The 23,423-nt window shown below is 40.0% G+C and overlaps 1 protein-coding gene across 34 annotated transcripts in view; it reads left to right on the top strand.

Annotated features, from left to right (window-relative positions):
• The window catches only part of ATXN1 (ataxin 1), a 383,486-nt gene that overhangs the window by 149,394 nt on the left and 210,669 nt on the right, over window positions 1–23,423 (top strand). For 33 of the 34 annotated variants that reach the window (XR_004495922.1, XR_004495923.1, XM_033512068.1 and 30 more), the window contains one exon: window positions 5,341–5,460. The gene's annotated coding sequence lies outside the window, so the exon portion shown is untranslated. Of the gene's footprint in view, window positions 1–348; window positions 699–5,340; window positions 5,461–23,423 lie in introns of those variants that run through there. The other variant, XM_019005381.2, reaches the window with a different exon arrangement.

The following is a 23,423-nucleotide window of genomic DNA, read 5'->3' as shown; positions in this document are numbered from 1 at the left end:
GGCTGGCGGCTTCCCGAGGGGAAGCGGGGCCGGGGTTCCCCGCCGCCGCCGCCGCCCCGGGGCTTCGCTCGCCTCCAGTGGCGGCCGCTGCCCTCCTGCTGCTCACCGATCCCCCGCCGCCTCCGGGTTTGCTCGGGTCGGGTGGGGGTGGTTGGGTTGCGGGGTTTTGAGGTTGGTTGTTGGTGGTTTGGTTTTTGGTTTTTGTCGGTTTGGGTTTTTTTTTTTTTTTTTTTTTTTTTTTTTTTTTTTTTTTCTTCTTCTTCTTTTTTCTCCTAAGGCATCGTAATTTACCGGCAGAAAAACAAATAAATGACCCCGTGTATGGTTGTGGGTGCTGAATCCGTCAATGTGATTCCTGAGAATATTAAAGTCTAAATTAAAGCGTGCTGGAAAAGCGTTAGCTCCTACTGTAATAGTAATAGCTATAATAATAAAATGACAGAATTGGGAGCGATTTACATGTTATTGAAGAGGAGGAATTACTGAAGAGTAATAATAGAAAAGAAAACAAGTCGGAAGCCCGTTATATAATGCACTGTGTAGACAACGAGAGCGACAGGCTATTTTTATTTTGTTTACCGTATGCTGTGTAATAGGGACTCCTCCGAACAGCATCTTTCCCCTATGAGCCCGAACTCCAGATAGAACTGGGGAAAAAAATCGAGGCATTTCTTTTACGACCAGACGAAGAAATCTAGGTTTGTAAAACCTTCCTCTTTACAAATTATTTCTCTGTGCAGAACGGGAAGGGTGTGTAGGTAAATGACCTTTGCCGGAGACCTTTTCCCTTTCATATGGTAAAGAAATTCATATTTTGTAACACAGCTTACACTTTAACCTTTAACGCTTATGGTTATGTATTCTATGCAGTAATGGTTACTTTACGCGTCAGATACGGTCAGGCAATAGTGAGTTACTCTGCTGACACCCTGATAAGTCAAGGACTTTTAATTTCAGTTTCGAATGAAACCGTCCCCTAAAGGAAAATCCCGGCTTCACGTTAATCTATTTCTGTTCGGGTGATAGAGACGGTGCAGTTTTATCATATGGAACAAAGGTTATGAATGAGGGAGAGGGAAATTGAGAATGGCCAGGGAAAATATTGCGCCGTAGTTATTTTTGCGATGCTGCAAGATAATAGTAGTAATTGTACCTTATTGCACCTAATTTGTTCGTAAAACTGGCCCGGTATTTTACGGGTAGCAGCTATTTTGAAAGGGTGGCTGTAATCTCCTCACTTTTTACGTAAGGCAGAGGTCGATAGGTTTTCCTCCGTGCTCGGCTGTCTGTCTGTCTCTCTCATCATGTAGCGACATGTCAGCGGTGCAGGCTTTCAGCGCGCTTACTCCAGCCCTGATCAGTCATGTAATTAGATCAGGCTGCCATGGTAACAGACGGGATTCACCGTAGTCACCGGCCAGCCAGGTGCGTGTGTGGCTGGCGGGCGACCCAGCGGGCTACCGCCAGCCCTGCGTGTGCCGCCTTGGTGGCGTGCGTACGGCCGGCGCGGCCACCGCCTCCAGCTTTCCGAAAATTGAAAGATGCCGGAGGTGGCTTCCTAATGGCCGAACTTCTCGGGAAGGGTGTTCTTTGCCCAGTGGAATGTCAGGCTGATGGGACCGTACGTGGCACGGTTAGCAGGTCAGCTAAATCGTCAGTTCCACTTGCCTGTATTATTAGCAAATTAATGAAGGTGCGGTACTTAGTAAAAATGCTTTGGCTTATACAAGCTAGCGTGAAAGTTTCTTTAGAGTTTTCCTCTTTTTTTTTTCACTCCCCCCCCCCCCCCCCACCCCCCACTGTCTGTCTGGTTTAACTGTTTGGTGGCTGCAGCAGTGTTTGTTAACAATTCCCATTCCAGCATTCTCATCGTAGGCCAGAGGCTTGTTATTCTCCACTCCTGTACTATACTTTACACCCTCTGGCCGGTAAGATGAAAATTGGTGATACTTGATGTCAGTATTGTCACTCTGGCTTTGTTAAGCCTCCTCATAGTTCTTAGCAAGGTCTAGGCCCTTTTTTTACATGAAAGCTGACTGCAGTTTTTTGTGATAATATCCTTAGATATTATCACAAAATATTATAATAATAATATTATAATATTATAGAATTGTTAAAAACAAATTTTGCCTCAGCAAACACTTTGTTTCTGTATGGGTGTATTTTTTTGCATTTAGGCTTACCAAAATATTATAGCCATGGAGCAGGAGACTTTCTGACACATTGTATAATACCGTAAAAAGGATATGCAATATAATTAGCTTTGAACTGCATGTTGCTCTTAAAAACACGTTTCACCAAGCAATGTATATTTGTCTTCATTCTTATTGTTCAAACATCACTCTTTTAAGCCGCTTCCATAAATGTAGGTATAATTTTTTAAAAGCACCAAATTTGGCACAGTGTTCTAATGTCATAAATCTGGAGCAACTCCAGGGGATGGGATTGTGAGCCACTTACATGGGTGTATATCTCAAATAACTCCATTTATTGGACATAATCCAGGCATGTAGTAGAGTAACCGAGCTCAGAAAGTGATCTGCTGCGTATCACTGTTATTTTCTCTATATTGCTTTTCATGGTAAAAAGCACTGTGGGCTTAAATAGGATTTTTGCCTGATTAAGGAGCTGCATTAAGTGTCTATAGAAGTGGGTAACACCCCTACTCCAGTCACTAATCTTGGGTGCACTTACACTAATATTGAACTTGGCCCAGAGGATTTTGTGTCTCAGTGATGAGAAATCATCAGCACCCACAGCTCCTGAGCATTTGTAGTACCAGGCTGGAACATAAAGCAATCCAGAAATATCTCAGTAAAATAGATATTTTAATCACTTTGATGGTAAGGCACTGGAGTTGGAGGAGGAGGCAATGAGAAATGCCTGTTAGTGGTTCAGCTCTTGTGGTGACAGGCAGCGGTGGTCTTGGGTTTAGTGGGATGAGTTTGCAGGTCTCAGCCTGCCTGTCGAGCAGGAGTGTTTCTTCTTGGAGGGGTGAGGGGACAGGGTATTTGCAGGCAATTTCCTGCACTGAAGTGCAGCTCCTTGATGCCTCAACTAACTTGCCCTTCTGGCTAGGAGAGAATATTCTCTGCTCTGTTCAGCTGCCTCCGTTTTTGGGCCTCCATTCTGAGGCGGTGGCTTGATATAGAAGAGCTTGTTAGGAGGACTGAGTGGAGAGAGTGGAATAGTCAGGATCAGGATGACTCCTGTAGTGTAAGCCTTTGTGTGCTGCATACTGCTTATACATATTTTATTGTAATACAAATTACCTGTGACTAAGAGTGTTAGAAAGTAATTATTTTCAAAAAGGCCATATATACATAGTTTAAAAACTTTTCTGAAAAATAAACAGTGCAACTTTGGTTTTCTAGCCTGATTGAATCTATTTAAAAAGGTTGAAAAAACTAGTTTTGTTTTAAAAGACATTTACAAGAGACCTGGAATTTCACTTAACAAAAATTTTTTATGTAATAGATCCAGTGGCCTAGTTTCCCATTAATTAAGAAAATAGACACTTGAATGCAGTCACCTGAAAAGCAGCTAAGGATTTAAACGTTAGAATTTTAAAATAATTGTCTTAGTAACGTGGCTAGTAAAACAAAATCAAGGCCTAATTTTCCACTTGCTGAAGTTTAGCAGCGTATTTTAGCAGATGATAGTCAGGATTATCATTGTCATTGTTCATACACACACTGCTTTTGTTGTGGTGTACTAATTGAGGGGGAAATGCAATAAAAAAGTATGGCAGGCTGTAAAGGAAGTGCTTGTCAGGATTGCATAGATGGTCTGAAGCACTGGCTGGCTGCAAACCTACTCCAGCGTGCGAGGCAGCTGACGCTGGTGATGCTTGAGAGAAGTCGGGCTGTGTGACAGCCTCAGCTATAACCACACAGGTTGTGAGTGATTTGGCTGCTCTGGAGAACTGTACGGGTACAGTGTGTACAATTCAGAGGTTGCAGATAACAGGTTTAGTTGTAGGTCTCTTCTGAGACTGCTGTAACCAGCTCTGCGTCACCAGATAAAGGTATAATTAGAACATGAAACAGAAGTATGGCAGACTTGGCACAGGTAAATATTTCATGGCAAAGAACTGACTTGCTGTATTTCAGTGACTTCAATAGCCTAAGCTTTGCAAAGTGAAAATCCAGACCTCATCCTTTCATTTTACTTTAAAGCAAGACTCCAAGTGTGATAAATAAATAAATAGGTATTTGGTCAAAGGCACTGTATTTTGAAGTCTTATTCAGTGGTTCACATTCTTTATATGAGTAAGTCGAAGATTTTTATATGTTTTTGGCTGAGGTGATGCATGGCTAACATTTTAAAATGTAGGAAACTTTGTAGATTTCTGATTTTTGCACAAAGTCAAAAACTAGATCTATGACCGTAGCTCCTTTTTGATCTCTGTGCATGTGTTGAGAATGTAATGCTTCATGGCTTTTTTTTTTTTCTCTCAAAGCTGTAGTCTGAAGTGACTGTAGAACACATGCAAATCTGTATGTGTGCATTGGTCCCAGTCTGCAAAGTTACTTTAGTACACATCCCAGTGAGGGTTTTGCTGAATGAGAATTGATTAAAGAACCTATCTAGAGTTAAGTATGCGTGTAAATCCTTCCCTAAATAGGAACAAGTAAGTATGCTCATAAACTGAAACAACAGAAATGATTCTCAGTGAGGGAGAAATGGTCCCACTAAATCCTTTTATTGTACCGAAAGTCATAAAAGTATTTGGTGAGATTCCAAGTGAAAAACCCAAACGTATTTTGTTTAATAGGTGATGTCAGCAGAAGTTCAGTACTGGATCTTAATGATTTTGCTGAGCAAAATCACAGAAATAATACAAAAAACCACATTGGTAGAGTTTTTCTTTGTTTGTATTATTTAGGAATTTGCAGTAATAGGCATCGACTGTAGCGTGCCACCTCTAAGGACAAAATAGTATACAAGGTAAAGTCACATTCCAATAGGTGATTATTTTTCACCTAGTAGTAGTAGTTGCAGCACTATGTTTTCAGGATGTTACTGCTTCTCACATAAAATATGTTCTGTTGGCAGTGAAGACAGTCATCTCCACTTGCTTATGATTCTTCACCTCATTAAGATCACATTTAGGAAAAGAACACACTGAATAAATGGGCTCTGCTCTCTACTGTATGAGCTCTGTCTGCAGGATTAAATCTAGAGTTTATCTGTGCTTGAGTAATAGTAGAAGCAGACTCTCTCAGTCTTCATTGGGATATCTTAGCATGTTGTAAATGACTGGAAATGTTGACTCTTAACTGTGTTTTTTGTTTCTCTTTATTTTGGTTTCCATCTCCTCAACTCCTGGATCAACAGTCACATTGCAGGCCAAGCCAGATGGGCAAGCAATACAAGCTGTGAATTTATTCTTGACCCCATAGGACAGTGACCACCGTCATTTTTGTCTTCGCCGTACAGTTATGCACTGCCAATAAGGTGAGAATACAATGCTTTTTATTTCCTTCAGCAAGTGTACACTGTCTGCTCTGGGCTTTAGGCAAAGGGGACACCTTCCTGGTGGCTGTGTGACTGCCTACCTGTGATAGGTTTGTACTTCCCTTGCCTGGCAGTAGAGGTCCTTGAGAAACTCTGCTCGGAAAAATGCCTTTAACTCTGGTGACTCAGTTCAGTGACTTACAGAACAAGTGCGTTCCAGATGAGTGGTTTTATGCTCACCTGAGGTCAGAGTATATTCAGTTACTGGAATATGTTAGTATGAATGGAAAAGTTGGCAGACTTTGATTCTTGTTATAAAATGCCATATGTAAAATTGTATAAATCCTTCCTTCACTTTTATGAACGTTTTCAGGATTCTGGTTGCTTGTTGCCTACTTGGCTTTTCCACTGTCTTGAGTTTCTTCTGTGCATTAAACTTTGTCCAGCATTAGAATAGTTCCCAGGATAATTAGTCACTACTGATGTATCTGTGTGTCTTTTGCTCTATTTTGAGGAATGCTTTCTGTTCTTCTGATTTTCCTCCCTGAAATGCTGTGGCCAGACAAGATGTAACAGTGCACGTGTATCAGTCTGCTGCTGCCCCTTTCCTCAATCTCTCCTTCCCATATGGTTGTGGAAAATAACTTGAAAAGACCAAGTCCCAAGACTCAACAATCATACTGCCAATAAAAAGAACATAAATTTTTATTTTATTTCTTTAATCTGATTGTCATTAGGCCAGCCTGGTTTTTTGGACCTGTTCTATGATTTTTAAGTGCTTGGGATTGGCAATGCTGCTAATGCTTTAAGAAAAAAAAAGATAAAGGGTCATAATAAAATTGCCTGTGTCTTTAAAGAAAAGAGAATGAAATATAGTGATTGCTTGCAGAAAATCAAAGGGTTTCTTTTTAAAATTTACAATCTGAAAGCTTAATTGCAGTAGTGTTCTTATGTATGCAGGGCTGATCAGAAAGTCTCCATAGCAGAATAACTTTTTAATGCATACAGCATGTCATAAAGTATGCAGCTCATCATTTACATTTTATTGTGGCTACGGGGAAGGGTGCTGTGTTTTAGAGGGAAGTTGCCTAGGCAAGTAGTTACATGCAAGGACATGCCTGTTACAATTTCCAAATGAGCTTGAATGGTGAGGGTACTGTAACTTCAGAGCAATAAGAGTTTCTTGAGAGTGAAAAACCACACAAAGTGCCCCTGTGCTGACACACCTTGTCTTCCTGTTTTGGAAGAAAACTGAATTGGTAGTAGCTATTGGCTTGGGATATGAAATAGAAGGAGTTTTTTTGCTATGACGTTATCATTTCCACAAAGCATTTAATTTTATTTTTTTTTAAGGATTAGCTTGGTATAAAAGTATAAAAGTGGCTTTTTTAAAGAAGTGATTACTGCTAGAAAAGTTTATATCTCTTAATTAGAAGTAGTTGTTTATAGGACATTGGTCAAGTCCTGTGAATAATCAAATTGTGTTACTCACAATGTATTGCTAAGTCACCTTGGATATTTTAGCATCTGGTATTTTCTGCAATTACACAAGAGAGAATATATTTGATGTTAAACAAACATTTAGATAAAAAATGTAACCTAGTTAAGTCTGGTGCAGAGGCATGAAGAATATAGTACTAAATTGCTGTTTTTCCTATTCCAGCTCAGCTTGAAGTATAGTATTGTATTTGTGGACCTTAGATTAGGTTAGATTTGATATAACTTCTTGTTGTTGGACTTTTTTGGCACTGGGTTGGTGGCACCTCTGTTGACCTCATTAGTTCTCATTTTCTCCATGGAATGATCAAAATCAGGCCCACTGTATAACTAAATTAGTAAAATAAAAGTTCTTGGAATAGATACTGCCTGCTTACAAACTTTACTGGAGGAAACAGACAGGAGCTCACAGTAGTAACCTGGGAAAGAAACATGAGCTGGCACTGTGCAGGGAGCAGCCACAGATACAGCATTTCATACTCACACCCATCATCTTTCTGGCTTTTGCATTTGCTTTGGGATGAAGGTGGCAACTGCCCTGCTTCATTTTAGGCAGACCTGGGCTATGACCCTGGAGTCTGTCAGAGGGACAGAACACAGGACTCGTTTGAAGGCATCCAAAACAGATCTCAGAAACTGTTCTTGTGGCCTAATGCCCCTACATGTGCATTCATGGCTTCACTCGTGTGAGTGAGGAATTGTGTGGCTTCAACGGATAACATCTCTGCTGTGTGTCAGCTCTCCAGGTGTGCTTACCCTTCCAATTCAAGCAGCATTTTCTGCAGGGCCAGTTAAGCATCTTGCCTGGATAAGGACATGGGTATTAATAAAAGTAGAATGAAAATAAATAAATAGATACAGTTTTCTTTCTTTTTTATTTTTAGTTAATTCTAGCTGCTCTCCAAAACACGGAGTTATTGTTATTTGTTCAGAGCATGCACTGCCTCCTTCCACGTAGGCAAATGACTCAATGCTTTCTTTTATACAGTTGTCTTGAGAAGGTTTTGCATGAGATGCTGGACATTTTAACAATTAAAGAGCTCTTTTTAATCTTTTCTACTGTCAAGTCACTTGATATTTATTAATCATAGTACTGGGATGAATTTATGGCTGGCAGCCCATTTGCAAGAAATTTTTTTGGCTGAATTTTCAGTAAGTATGTCTGTATACTACTTAATATTGCTTATTTTTTACATAGGACATAATTTTTGTTTTATGCAGTCTTTTGGCTACTGTTCTCTCTAAACAGGCAAGTCTGCCCTTTTAAAATACTTAACAGTGAACATAAAAAGAACTAATCTGTCTCTATATTACTGTGTGCAGTGGTAGCTTTTTGGTTGTCATATCAGTGTCCTTTTATCATAGCTGGTTTTATTTCTTCCCTCATGCTGTTTACAAAGGTCTACAATAGCTGTAGGGCTAAAAGAAGGTAGGCAATGGATATTTCTAATGCGTTAACAGCACAAGTGAAATGGAACTGTGAACTAGGTATAACTGATAGTAATTAGGAATCATTTTAATTTTTTTAATTGTAAATGTGTAAGCAACTGAAAGGTAAATGAAGTGATGTGAGTGCTGACAGATATCTTAAAAACGAGGCTTTGTGATCTCCTCACCTCAGCCATAACCTTTCATGTTTTTGCTCTGTTCTTCCTACAGCAGATACTGAAGGCCTGCTGCCTGACTGATAGAAAGTTTCATAACATGGTCTGAATCATAAATGGCATTGGGTGTAGTGGTATGCCTACATAAAAACACAAGGCTGACATTCATAATGTGATATAAGGCACTGTCTGAGGTTTGATTCACCTTCTAACTTGGTGTTTTTAAAAGGTGTATCTACAAATGGAATGAGACTTGCTGTCCTACATACTACAACTTGATAGCATTCCTTTAAAAGTGTGGGCTTTTGGATATTAGTGTATGAGTAGATGGAGAACTTCTGTGTGCTGGGGGCCGAGAAGTGGTGAGGTGTCGGGATGTGATGTGCAGTTGTGTGCAAGCCTGAGCATCTGTGTGTGCCCTTCTGCTGCCCCTTCCCTTGGCTGTGTGTGTTGGGCAGGGATGTGCTGGTGGGGTTTGCCTTGCCTTGAAACCAGGGTTCTGCCTTTGGCAAAAAGTTAGTCCTCATTACCAGGGTTATAATTTTGGCCTGAAATTAGCCTAGGTGGCAACGTCTGGATTTAATGTTTCTCATGTTGGGACTCTGTGATAGAGGCAAACCCCAAATCTGATAATTGCCTCTTTATTTTCTCATCAATTACTTATTTTGGAACTAACTGTAAACCTGACTTCAGGATTTACCGAGTCACTCCTTGCTCTGTAAAAAGCACAAATGTCAAAGTGTTTCTCACTTGTATTGGAGTGTGGTTGTGACTGTTACCGCATTTTTGTTTGTCAGGTACCCACGTGTGAAGGCCTTTGTAGTTTTGTACAGCTAACATTTCTGTGAGGCCAGCTACTTGAAAGAAAGTCAGCCTTTAATGGAGAAGGATAATTACGAAAAGCAGGCTTAATCCTCCTTTACTGTGCTCAGAAATTTTGTGCTACTGAATGTTTTCTCATTGGTGTGGTTCCTTTTCAGTGGCACGTGTAGCAGCTGACTAGAAAGTGATATTTTCGAATGTCTATAGTAATATATACAAAACCCCTGAACACTTTTGCTGCTTGGTACTGTGCTGTATTCACAGCTTTCCCAAGGTAGTCTGACAGCAAGTAGACCCAGAATGCTTTCAAATTTCAAGGTATTCAAGGGGAAAAAAATCCTAGTAGATTATTGTGGTAGAAATAGGTATATCTTTATTCTCCATGTACCACTAGCAGTTAAATACCCATCACACTAATCATATGTACTGAATTTTTATTTACAGATTAGGAGGCTCTACTTTGACATATGACTAGCAGGGAAGCCCCTCCCTTTAACAGTTGTATGTCATCTGCTTCAGAGAACTAATTACTTGGCAATTCCCATTTGATAATTCCCTCTTTATTTTCTGATGAGTTACTTAACAGTGATGAGCTTGTTGAGCAGAATACCATGCTTAATCTGTGCTTCAGAAACTACAGCATGGGCCTAGGGATATCATTGTTTCTGAAATGCTGTTTAGCCTTGCCATAGGAGCATTGAAACCACACTAAGATACATGAACAGTTCACAATTAACGATAAGTTGAACGTGAGTGATGCACAGCATTTGCCAAAAACTAAAGGAAGGGTTTAGATTACTGTTGCACTGCAAGCAGAATGTTAAATATGTAATTTCTTGAAAAAACCACAAACACCAAACCTAATGTAATTTAGATGCTTAGAAGCAGAAACTTATGTCAGAGATATACCTTCTATGTATCATTGCTCTTCTCCACTGAAAGAATCAATTTAATGGATTTTTTTTTTAAAAATCCACTGTTTATTGTAGTACCTATTTGATAGTCTAGCTGACTCCTGGTGGTTATTGTGTTCTTTGAATATGAGATACTTTAGTAAGTTTTTACTGTGTTTTCTCTGCTGTTACCTGTCTTATTCATTCTTCTCCACTCCCTTTTCACATTCTTTTACTCCAGTGGCCACAGCAACCCTTGTTCCTGGCTGGTGAATGCATTACAAGTCTCATGGCTAATTACAGCATCACAGTGTTTCTAGAGGGTACCTAAGTTCAGCAGTACTTAGCTACAGCACCAGGCAAGGGGATTTATGGGGTGAAATGACATCAGCCTGCTCATGACAGTCATGGTAAGGTCAAAGTGAGTCCCTCTTGCACATCAGGAGTCAGAGGGTCCTGTTTAGTCCCAGTGTCTCTGAAATTCAACCATGCTATTGAATTTGAATTTTTTTTTTTTACTGGTTTCAGTGGAGAAAGGTTTGTGGATCATCTACAGTCACTTGACTAGATGGTGGCATTATTCCACTGATACTGATAGCTGAAGATTTCCATTGTAGCTGAGCCAGTGCAATAAGCTGGGAATTGGGCTGTTTTTTCCTTCACTGGAATAAAAATACAGTATTTTGTGTATTAGCTCACATGACAATTGCATCATCAGGCTTGCTGATTTATTAGATATTCACAATGATATCGCTTGCCCAGTACTGGAAGCTGTGTAACAGGATTGTTTTATCAATGAGAAAAAACTCATTTGTACATAGTTACATGTGTTTTTGTAAAATTAATCAGAGGAACAGTAGTTTTATGAAACATATAATTCAGAACAGATTAATCTACTTTAATTGTGTTCATGAAGTACACCAGCTATAAAATCTTTTGAAAGGAATATTAATCAAGTTGATCAAAGATGGCTTGAAGTACAGAATTCAAATATGAACATAGTTACAGCAAATATGCACACAGATACAAAGTAGCTTGGGAGACTATATTAAAAAAATAATACAAAAATAAGTTCCAATTTTCTTTTTGGATTTTTTTTTTTTAAGAATATGTCATGTTTTAAAAGCAAAGATGCAAGAAGAAAAAAAACAAATACAATTTGAGATTTTATAAAATGTAGTGAATAGGCATTTTAAATAGCATAAAAACACAAGGAGTCAAAACCTCACAGAAGGTCACTGAACCATTTTTTAAACTTTTAAAATCTATTTTTCATTCTATTTAATTTTTTAATGACTCAAGGTGTCTCAGGTAGTGCTGTATAGGTATTGCTGAAAATAGAAATCTTCTGTAAGAATCAGAAAATAAATACGACTCTCTTGGGATGCCCCACCTGTGATATGAAAGGACTTGTCACCTGACAAATCCTTCCACAAACCATTACAGCTGTTGTGGATGGACCTGCATCCTGAGCCATGCTATCAGATCTATTTTCCAGAGGGAGCCAAAGAGTTATTAGAATTTGATTTAGATGGATCTGCCTGCTTCAGAGGTGTCTAAGATTGAACTTTAAAGTGTTTGGCCCCAGACACATGGATACATGCCAGTAGTACTATTTCTATCAATAGTTGTGGAAGTAAAGCATTAACATCTGAATATTGTGACCATGATCTTCAGTTAACACAAGATTTTAATTACATGCTAATGTATTAAAATTTGGACTCAGATTGAAACCAAAGAAAACCCAACTCACTTAACATACAGTGGAGATTTCTCTGTTGACCACTGCTGTTCTCTACCTGGCACCCAAATAAAATGGTACCTTCTCTCTGCTTTATTACAATGAGAGCCTGATACATCCTAGATAATGTGTTTCTTTCTTCTGGATTCTCTTTGCCTTTTTCCCACCAGCTACCCTTTTAACATGACTCTTCTGGAAGTAACACTTGCTGATGGGCTAGCTAAGGGTGACCTGGCTGGTCTGCTCAAACGATTTGTGTTTGCCTCTCCTTGATTGCAGAACTGAGAAGCTGCTGCACCTCTCTGCTTAGAACTTGTCTGTCTCCTCTTTGAATCAGGGTTGTGTTTTGTTTTTCCTTCTTGCCACTCTTGCTAAGCTTTCTTGGATCTCTGCTGCGATCTGCCCTGATATTTTTGTTGTTAATGACAGTCTTGGAAATCACCTGTGATTTCCTTTGTGAGCTTGACAGTGGATTAATTAAATTGGGGGGAGGTAAATGACATGTGAGTATGTGTAACACATTGTGTCCTATTTTACAGGTAAAGAGGATGATGGTGGAGCTTACAGTCAAATAATCTATAGTTTAAAATTACACTAAATGGTGTTTGGATAGCTCACAAATGCATTAGATAGTGTCATAAAACAGATGTGATACTGCAATAGTGGAAGAACTGAAAGAGTGAAAGTCTGCATTTTGTTCCATTTGCACAAGATGACAGAGTAACTCATGTTTGGTGCGTGGTCTTCAGGTGTGAGAGTGACACAGCCAGCGCAGATGCGTCCTGCCATTTGCTTGTCACCACTGGTTTGATTTCACCTCAGTAGCAGGAGGGAATATGATGTGTAGTGACTGAGCAAATTAAAGTAATTCCTGAGTGAAAGTATGACATTCATTACATGAGGCTACTATCCAGATGTTGTTATCTGTTAGTGTACAGTGAGAAAGAGCCCTAAGGAAAATTGAGGTGGGTAGAAGGTAAGCATCTGAAATACATTAAACATCAGCAATCGAGTACAACCCTGTTACCTAAGGAGTCAAACTTGGTGAATGTCATGTTGGCTGTATGGAATGGGAGAAATGCAAACTAAGACACACTTCTGCTATGTGTGCAGCTCTGCTATGAAGTGCGTTCATCTGAGCTGTCAGCTGGCTGGCTGGAGTGTTTGGTGCTGTTTATGCAGCTCAGACAGGGTGTCTTTATGAAACCAGTAATGCTGTGCAACCTGGACTGCAGCAACCAGTGGTTTTATGCTGCTCTCCATATTTAACATGAAGGGTGCTCAGCCAAAGGCCGTGGTGAAATAAGGGGTCAGGTTCCCACCTCTGTACTTACCTGGGTGATTTCAGTGGAGCCATGTAGGTGTAAATGTGGTGTGTCAGAGTCTGGGGCCTTTGGGGTGTGTCTGAGGCTCTGGACTCAGAACTCTTGCAGACAGGTCAGCAGTGCTGATCAGACACTGTTTGGTGGGACTAGAGCAGTCACTTGGCTTTTCCTTCAAGTGGGGAGGGACTGAAAGTTGTTCCTCAGTCAAATGTCATCAGTCTTAATTTCCTTCATGTTCTTCAGGTGGAAGTGTTGGTGAATAAGACTAATCTTTCTTTACATAGCTCAAACAGTATTTTTCCTTTTTATTCTTCTGTTTTAACCATTTCCAGACTTCTTTCTCTTGTTGCTGACCAATTAGTTTTTCTCCCCACCACCTTCTCTACCAAGATTCTCCTGTGCTCAGCAGTTCTTGCTGCTGTGTATCTGACCTACTTGTACACTGCTCCCTCACTGGCTTTGTTACTGGCACAGTACTTAGATTTTTTGTAGACCATTTTTTTGGTTTAAATTCTATGTGTTTTTCTATTTGTCTAAAATGCCCTTCTGCTTAGAGTGTTTGAATACCTCAGTAGTTTTCTGCAGAAATGCAAATTTGAATGTTGTTTCATCTACCTCTCTTCCTTCCTAGTTAGTCATAGCTGGATTCTGAGCTTTGCAACCCCAATGATCTGCCTGGACAAGCCTTTCACTCCATGCAGCCTTCCGCTTCTCCTCATGGGAAAAGACCATTATTTTTCTCTGAAGCTTCTCTGTGGGTGCCTGTTTCCCTGGCTGAACATTGGATTTTCAGTCCGTGTGCCCCTGCCAGTCTTCCCTGGCTTCCAGCTGCAGTGTCCCTTCAGCAGACATCTTGCTTTTTAGGCTTGTCAGCTGATCTCTAACAAATCAGTAGCATATATTTGTTTGTAAAATGTTACATGCTGGCATTGTTAAAAAAAACCTGAGCGTGAGCCAGGAGCCACAATCTTTGGGTCATTTGCTCATAAAGTGATGGAGAACCTATTACTTTATTATCATACCATGTGATCTTCTAATCAAAGGATTCTTTTACTGTATAAGCAGCAATAATTCAAATTGTTAATGTAAATTAAAAAAATGTACCATTTTCACATGTCATACTGATGAGTCAAAAGTAGCAGCTTGAGTACTTTGGGCTTCCTCATCATCACTTCTCCTACTGTGACTTTGCTCCAGTGATAAAGTTCTATAGTAATAGGTTGTGAAATGTAAGTTAAATCAAAAAAGAATTTTTGAAAAGCACTTCATTCAGAAAAAGAAAATAAAAGTGACATAGTAGGCATTTTGAGTGGGGCTCTTCAGAGAGGGAAAAACTCCTGAACTTCTATGGAGAAGTACAGGAATGAAGCACCCGCCGAATGAGTGAAGTTCACTTAAAGTGTGAAGTGGAAATAAGTAAAAGGAGTTTTTAAATTATTTTTTTTTTGCGTGTGTCAGCATAGTTTTGCCATGAACTGACTATTGGAATGATATTGTGGTTATAGTAGATTTTAAAAAACCCAAACAGCTTAATAAATATTTTGGTTGATAATTCTGGAGTTGGCATGTTTTCTCAAAAAAAGGAGGCTTTTGACTAAACAGAAAACCATCAAAATTAACTTCTATCTGGAAACTGATATCTCTTCTTGTTTTAAGTAACAACAAAAAGAAACAGACTAAGGGATATGAGAGGAAACTACACATTTTCCAAATTGATTTACTCAGTGAATTTAACAATAGCTTGAGTATAGTTAATTTCACTTTTCCTGTATGTAGGCTGTTTCTCGAGGTGAGAAAAACATCTGAAAAAACCCCCAACCACATGGTTACAGGATTATAAAAACTGGTGAAGGGAGCTTGGAGGTATGAGTTACTACTTTTAAAGTCCTCTTTTAAAAACAAGGCTAGACTCCATATTGATGGAGTGCTTTTAAAGGCAGTGCCCTTTTAATCAGCAAACAGGTCCTCTGTGCATCAAATAATTAAAAATAGAGCAAAGTTTCTGAACAAGGCGTCTGGCAGAAGCGTCTGTACTTCCATCTGTGCATGATTAGCAGAATGTTTCATGATATTTAAATAGCACAAGCTTTGCTCTCTTTTTTATTATTTGTTGTACTGAAGACCTGTTTGCTTGTTAAGTGGTCTTTTTTGAATAGTTACTGGCAAGGAATCAGGAAAGTGTATGAAGACATCTTGTATACGCTGCAAATGCCAAATTGTCCCTTTTTTCAGAGACGCTGCCCTTACTATTTATTTTTTCTTGATTGGAGTTTTACCACATCCCTCGATTGGTGTTTAAATTTTCTGAAGGACCAGTTCATTTCAGAGGGAGTTGAGCACGCAGTTGTGGTGGCTGCCCACGGTGGGATGCAGTCCCAGCGCTCACGGGTATTGTTCCCAGGGCAGTGGCCCTGGTGGCGCGCTGCCGTGTGAGTACGCACCAGGGTGCGCTTGCAGAGTTCGTGCGTCTGTCGGCTCAGCTCTGCAGCTCCTGCCGGCGCTGCTGGGAGCCCTGCCTCTAATCTGCTGTGCACACTGCTCTGGAGCCTTACCCTTTCATGGGGACGTAATCAGCCAGGCAGCAGCTTTCCAAGCGCTTTTGAGGCCTTAAGCTGGGACTCCTCCTTGCTGGCAGCCATTCAGCACTGGATTGTGTGCTTCTCGTCTCTGGCTAGCAACACGGCGCTTTGCAGTTGTAGCCACTGATTTCCCTCCATACTAGTAAAGATTTTGTGTGTGTGTGTTTTACAAAGGCCTGTACAAGAAGGTATGGAATGAAAAGAAGCTGCTGTCTGGATGCTGAGTGCATTGCTGTAGCTGGCTGAGGGCAGTTCTGTTATGTGCAATGCCCTGTTGTTGGGAGCCGGCAGGTTGGCAGGGAGCTGAGACACTCGGATAGGCTCAGAGATCCTTTGTGGAGAGCCACTATTCAGTCCTAGGACAATCTGAGGTCTTGGATGGGCATGGAAAATAAGAGCTTTTGTGGTGTGTGTAAGTGGTGTTTACTCTGTAGCTGGGCTTTTTGTTGCTGGGTTTTTCTTGTGTTTGAGAAAAGCTGTGGTGTGTGATGTGTGAATACTGACCTGGGTCGTCTCTTAACTTCAGCTAAAAACTTCAAAAGAAATTGTGGTTACTACTGAGAGCAAAGCTGCTAACCTGTCAACACAAATGTATAAACTCTGCGTGTTTGCACCTTGGGGAAAAAAAAAACAACACTGAAACACCTCAGCTGTGAAGAGAGCATGCTATAAGCCTCCACACAGAGTTCACCCCACCTCACCTGGTTAGTGCTGTGTTACTGGTGTCCACCATGCTGTTTCTGGCCCAGGTTCTGCAGAGCAGTGTGCTCTGCCGTCTCTGAGCAAGTTTTTCTCAGCAGGTTTGTATCTTACATGGAGAAGTTGTTGAGTTTCAGGGAGGCAGTGATAGGACCATTTTGCAAATACCTGTCCATTGCATCATTCAGCTTTAGGTCAAGGCTTGAAGATGAATGAGTATATACAGAGAAGTACTGGAAGGGCAAGTGAAGGAACAGACATGCTTCACTTTAAAAACTGGGGGTAACGTTGTGTTCCCATTCCTTCAGCTAAACCTCTCAACCAAAGCATTAAGCAGGTGCACTCACATTTTACCCACATTGCTTTTAAAAATCAGTACCCTTAATAATTGATTTCTTTAGAAATAAGATTTACTTCTAGAACTGGTTCTTCATCAGTGCAGTTTGGTGGGCCTAATGTTAGTATCATTCCAGGAGCAGGAAGGAGAGAAAAGATTCAGCTTAATTTTAGAAAGATTCATAAAGTTGTGTTGGTAGATTGGTTAAACTAAGCCAAGTTTTGTGTTTTGTTCCTAGTATTTGTTCTCAAAATATACCATAATTCTTTTTTGGAACAGCTTCAGCTTATCTTGTGAATGTGAATTAATTAACATTAGTATGAATTTTATATTGTCCAACAGAATTTGTTTTTCTGTGTCTTCTGTCGTGCTCATTAAAATAATGAGTTCAGTTATAATAGTACTGAGGCTCTGTAGACAAACAGACATTCCTCTGAGCGCAAGATCAAATTCAAGGTTGGTTTTTTTGGTAGGAGAGGGAAGAATGCTTGTGATGTTAGTATTACCCCTGGTATTTTTTCAAAAGCATTTGTGACAGTCTTCTTATTTTGGTATACTAGATTTTGCTGTTTCTTACTAAATTTATAATTCTCAATGCACTGTAAACAAAGTAGAGAAGAATTGTGGGGCACATATTCAGAAGCTGTTGTTCACACCTAATTGTTGTATTTGTAGGCCTGATTATTTGACATCATGACATACTACACAAAAAATCAGATAGCCTTTGATTTCCTGAAACAAAACCAAAGATTTCTTTTACAGCTCTGCAAAAGTATGTTGTATCTAAGCAGGTAAACTGGAATTCAGCCTAGGGATGGTAGGATCATGTTGATTTGTGGGAAAAATTATGGTTCTGTTAGTTGTCTGCAGGTCTCTGGAGGAGAGGGAGGGCCTCGTATCACTCAAAAACAATTCCTTTTGGCTGGCTGTAGAGAAGTATGGATAGCATCCAACATACAGCCATCTCCAAGTACAAAGCTTATAATGGAAACGTAGATGACCAGTCAGTATTGATATATTAGGAAGTATTTATATAACTCAGAGTTGTTGACTACTGTAGAAATGCTGTTTTAGGCCCTGTTCCCACTGGCGTTCCTCCTGTTGACTTCTGGAGTGTTAGGATCAGACCCCTTTGGCTCAGATTTGGAGTGAATTAAGACTGAAAGAAGCATGCATATTCTGCAGTCACCCTTCACTTTTGTAGGGGAGAATGGAGGAAATAACTGACTTGTGCAATGGTACCAAAGTTCTTTATGGCATCATCAAGCTGAACACTGAAAATAAAGCTTTCCTTAATCTGTTTGAGATATTTCATTTTGATCTATAGCCTAAAGTGTTCCCTGTTAATGGAAGGCTCAATGTGGTTTTTATGCTTTCGTCGTGAAACTCTTCTTTGACAGGGAGAAAAATGTATCTAATTAACATGCACCTTCCTGTATGTGGATTATTATGCATTCATTATTTTAAGTTGGTGCTATTATATGAAAGTTTCTCCAGAACTTTGGCAACTTGGTAGAAAGGAGTGACAGTTCAGTGCATTCTCAGCTGTGCAGCTCTAAAATATGTTGCTTTTGAAGACACCTACGTGTTACAGTAAAAATACCCCTTATAGCCAAAAACGCGTGACCACAGTCTAGGTAATTACAAAAGAAAGAGATTCAACTAAGTACTGAAACAGGAAAAAAGAGAGGCATTTTTTTTTAAAAGAGCAATAGAAATGATGGAAGACAGAATTACTATTGTGTACCTATTAAAAGAAAATCTCCCCAAACCCCACAAAGCTCAAGGATTCATTATATGTAAAAGTCACTATCAGTTAGGGAATATATGCCTGAAATACTAAATACTGTAAATTTGATTGATATTCAGGGCTGGTTGTGCTCCAGAAAAAGAACAAATGCATAGCTTTGCTAGAAGCAACAAAAGACAATTTGGGGAAATGCAGAAGTACTGCTAGAAAAGCTGAATGCTACATTTCTATATAAAATGCCATGTGACTAATAGAAGTTCTTTTCTGTCCTAGATAGGGCTGCTGAAATTGTAAGCAGGTAGCAAAAATTTTCTGTTTCATATTTCATAGATAATAATTGTTCTGAATGCTTTAAATAATACAGGAAGTGCAGTGTGACAAACTTGACATTTGAATATTAATATTGATACTGAAACAGTTCACCACAAAGAATACCAGGGCTGCAGGAGGAAGGATAGCATTTTGATCAGATAAAGACAAAAAAGTTATAAAGCCCTTCATATATGTTGAAAAAAAAAAATCTTGTGAAAACTGTGACAAAATTACCTTTCACGATTAGACATTTTATATCCTGTTTTGGTAATATCTCTGCAGGGAAAGTTGGAAGCAAAGAAATGTCTTTGCCATTTCTGTCTTCCCCCTTCCTCCCCCACTTGCAGTTTGATGAAGACTGTTTGAAATAAGGTTAAGAATACAGTGCTGCAAAGTGTTTTGGGTTTGCTTGAACAAATACGTGAGTGGATGTGAACTCAAGAAAAGACACATGGGCATGTACAGTCTTCGGTGACCAGTCTCAAACTTGCTTGAGATGCACTGTAAGTTACCCTCTGTAAAGCTGAGATTTGGCCATAGGGTACTTTATTAAAGACAGACCTTTCTTTTCTAAACATAAAATAGTACTAACAGTCCCTCTTTTTTTAACAGGCAAGCTTGCTCTCCCACATCTGTGTGCACAATCCCTTACTCTAAATTTGTTGTGGCTTGCTTGATTTTTGTAGTTCAGTGTGGTGAGTCCAGGAGAATACAGCCTTTCACGTACAAGTAAGTTTCAGCCTACCTACATGATGGAGCCTAAGGGCTGTGTCCTCTTTGGGTTCACAACGTCCCTCAAAGAGGATACAAAATAAAGATGTAGATTGGTGAAAAGTTTGGCCATCCCAAACAAAGCCCATGGAAAGAAAAGGAATGTTTCTGATCTCTCTCTGCAGTGAAGTGCTGGTGTGGATGTGCCCTATTGCTGATAAATCTCTTTGTGGCTTTTGGCAGCTGTTGTATAGATGATTTGGTAAGTTACTTAGCTGGTTGTAGGACGGATAGGTACATTGCTTTCCAAAATTCCTTGTTAGTGGAGTATGTAGAGTACCTTTTTGGCTTTATACTGGTAGTATTGGTTACACCAGTTTGATTTTAGCTGTTTAGCTATATGCAAACTAGTAAAAGGCGTTTTAATTTTTGGGACAGGAAGGAAAAGTTTGTCAGCCTCCCTTCTGAAAGTGTTTTGGTAGCTGTGACCACTTTTTCCCATCAAAAATATGTCTTGTGCTTTCAGACTCTCATTTTCAGATGATGATTGGTAATTTTTATCTTTACAATGCAAATGGAATTTTTAGCATAGTTCGGCACTGTATAATGCTTCTTTCTGCACAAACTGCTTACCAGACAAATTAAAAAGACAGGTGTGTATTTAAAAACCAACCAAGCCAGAGTACACTTTAGCTTCTGAAATATTTATGTACTTGTAGTTGTAGCTGCTGCAACATATTTATGTGGAAGTGGCACCATTCTGCTCTGCCAAGTGTAGGCAGCTCCCTTTAGCTGTGTGTCGCCACTGCAGGCAGGAGGAAATGCTGGGCAGTTCGCTGGAATGACGGCAGAGCCTTTGGGTCTCAGGGCGGGTAACCTACATGGGAGCATCCTCTCTGAGGTACCTTTTGCAGGTACCAGGCTGCTGGGGAATCACAGATCCCTGGCAGTTGTTGGCATTCCTTAAAAAAGGGTGGAACAATAGCACTTATATTAAGAAATGCAAATCCCCTGCTACCATGTCCAGAGCAGGCAGACTCCTGACCCTTTGGTGATGCCAGTGGCATTTTTGGTGAGTTGTTAAAGGTGTTAGGCACAATCTTCACAAAGGAGACTTGGACTAAGGTAGGAATGCATTGGAGATCTTACTCTCCTGGGCTGTGCAGTTTGTAAGGTGATTCACAGCATGTACAGAGGGAATGGAAAATGTTGTCTGGGAAGTATTCCAGTGTGTTATTTTGAAGTCATTTTGCCCAGGCACAAATGCTGGTGATTGTATGGGAGCCTCTAGAGCTACAGGGTGGAAGGTGAGCCTCCTACACCTTAGGATAGGCTATAACAAGTAAATGACATTTTATTCTATGGCCAGCTATTCGCCTGACTATTCAGACCTCTGTTCTAAATAAAAAACAAGAAAATAAAATACTTTTGAGACTTTGGCCTGTTACAAGATGGGTTGCTGCTGCAGATGATTGTTTAGATCTATTTGACTGCCTGTTCCTCATGCCAAAATTTAGAAAAGTGTCTTGATTTTGAACTGCCCAGGAACACCGCCCAAAATGTAAGTAATCATGCTGAAACAAATTACTTTTTTTACATCCTGTATTTCCTCTATTTCTTCAACTGTTTCTCATAGTATCATCTACTTCTACTGCCAGTGGTACAATAATAGGTTAAGTTAATTAATTTTAAAAACTTATAGTATAATTGCTCAAAGGAACATAGAAGTAAGTAGTTAAAATAACATTTATCTTCTGATTTAGTGTCTGAACCTGCTTCCTTGATGTTGGTGCAAATTAATGAAATTAGGATCATACCTTTAAAGAAATGAGAACAATTAAAAAAACCCTAAACCCCAATAGTTGTATGTTTGAGCTGACCAAACATAAACATGTGACTAAAAAATTGTGACATAAGCCTAAACATTAGCTAATTGTCATGGTTAATGGAATAAACTTCTATGGAGTTGTGAGTGGCCAGTGTGTTACTGTGCATCAGGGCCCTTTTAATCCACAGATTATTGACAGAGCATATGGGGACTTCTCCAAAACATGCCATATATAACATGCTTTTTGTACTATTGTTTAAACTGCATTCTAATGGGTAACTAGGGATATAGGTAGTCCTAAAAAAACCATTTTGCACTGTGGTATTTACTAGCAATGTGGTATATGGCCAGGATGTATAGTAGATATTCATATTCAGTATGCTGCAGAATTTGTGAATTTGCATGTTAAAATACTTGTCATCTCTGGAAATACCCTGAGGTGTAACTGTCCACAACCTTCCTCTTCTAAATAATTGCTAAATATTTGCTTTCAAAGCCGAATCTTTAGCCATTTGGAGCATGAATTTCATAGCTAGTGTTTTTAAAATCTTATAGTCAGGACTGTGACCCAGAATTTTATTTTTACCATTTTTGCTGTCCTTTTGATTAATACGTGTGAAGTACCAAAGGCCGTTACCTGAATACTGTGCCCCCTTGAGTGCCGTTCATTACCCTGCCTTTTGGGAAAATTGAGGAGCAGCTAGGAAGAGATGCAGGCAGGACCAGACAGCCTCATGCAGTTCAGTTCAGAGATAATTTCTCCTGGCATCACTTGTCTAAGGAGAAATAAATTGCTCATGCCTCTGGTCAGAACTATGTAGTTATATGTGAACCATTGGGAGCAGGGGGTTCAAACTTGGGAGATGTCCTTCCTGGGGGAACATTTTGGAGCCTCTGGAGGTAGATCATGGGAGTGCTGGGGCTCTTTCACCTCAAACTGTGGAAGTTAGGGCCTCACCTGCCTTTGTGCTGTTCAGAGATGGGGAACTGCCTGGGTGCAGGTGACCAGGTTTTAATTCTTCTGGTCTGCCACTGCAGCAGCTTCTCCTTATGGTTTTTTTTTCTGCTGCTCTGTGCTGCTGCAGGGTCAGGTTTATCCTGAGAGCATATGCTTGTGGGTGCTCCATGCCAGTGGTGCAGCTGAGGTATGGGGTTGGAAGAGGGAGGGATGAGGGATGTGGGGGCTGCCTGTGGAGCCTGCTCACCTTCTGCACAATTTCAGCAGACCTGGAAAACAAGACAATTAGTTGCTAGGCCTGGAGTTTGTTTAAATACAACTGAAATGTTGCATAATGTATATTACCTAAACTTTTCTATCCTTTTGGAATGCTGCCCCTTAGGGATAACTGGATACAAGAGTGTTGCACCGCATGTGTATAAAGGTGGGAATGCTCCTGCAGGCTGCTGCAGCCCTTGCTGGAGGTTGTGAGTGGGAGAGTGTTGGTTTGCAGTGCACTGGTGGTTTTCATTTTGTACTCTGTGGTGGCAGTAGTGGCCAGTGACTGTCAAGCTGTTGACTTGGAGCCTGCCTCTGAAGAGCAGGGACTCAGCAAAGCAAAGCTGGCTGTCAGCTGTTGCAGTGGTTCTTTGGTGGGCTTCACTTTTATAGGGAAAACTTGAGGGGCCTTGCAAGTGGGAAAAGATTGAAAGCTTGCTTGGCCTTTCTGCAGGTGAAGAGAGGTCATAAAAGTTATCTTTTTGGGATGCCAGTTTTTTTTTTAGAATATTAATTATACTGTTTCATTTTTATGTCATTTTCCCTTGTTTTTTTCCCTGTCCATTTTGAATCAGTTAGGACCTCTGTCTTTTTCTTTGACGATAAGTGCAGTTGTTGATATCCAAAATTTTATATTGATCTAATAAAG

The sequence above is a fragment of the Parus major genome, chromosome 2 (assembly GCF_001522545.3).
Source record: "Parus major isolate Abel chromosome 2, Parus_major1.1, whole genome shotgun sequence".
Taxonomy (NCBI): Eukaryota; Metazoa; Chordata; class Aves; order Passeriformes; family Paridae; genus Parus; species Parus major.
This window is presented reverse-complemented; position numbering and strand designations above follow the sequence as displayed.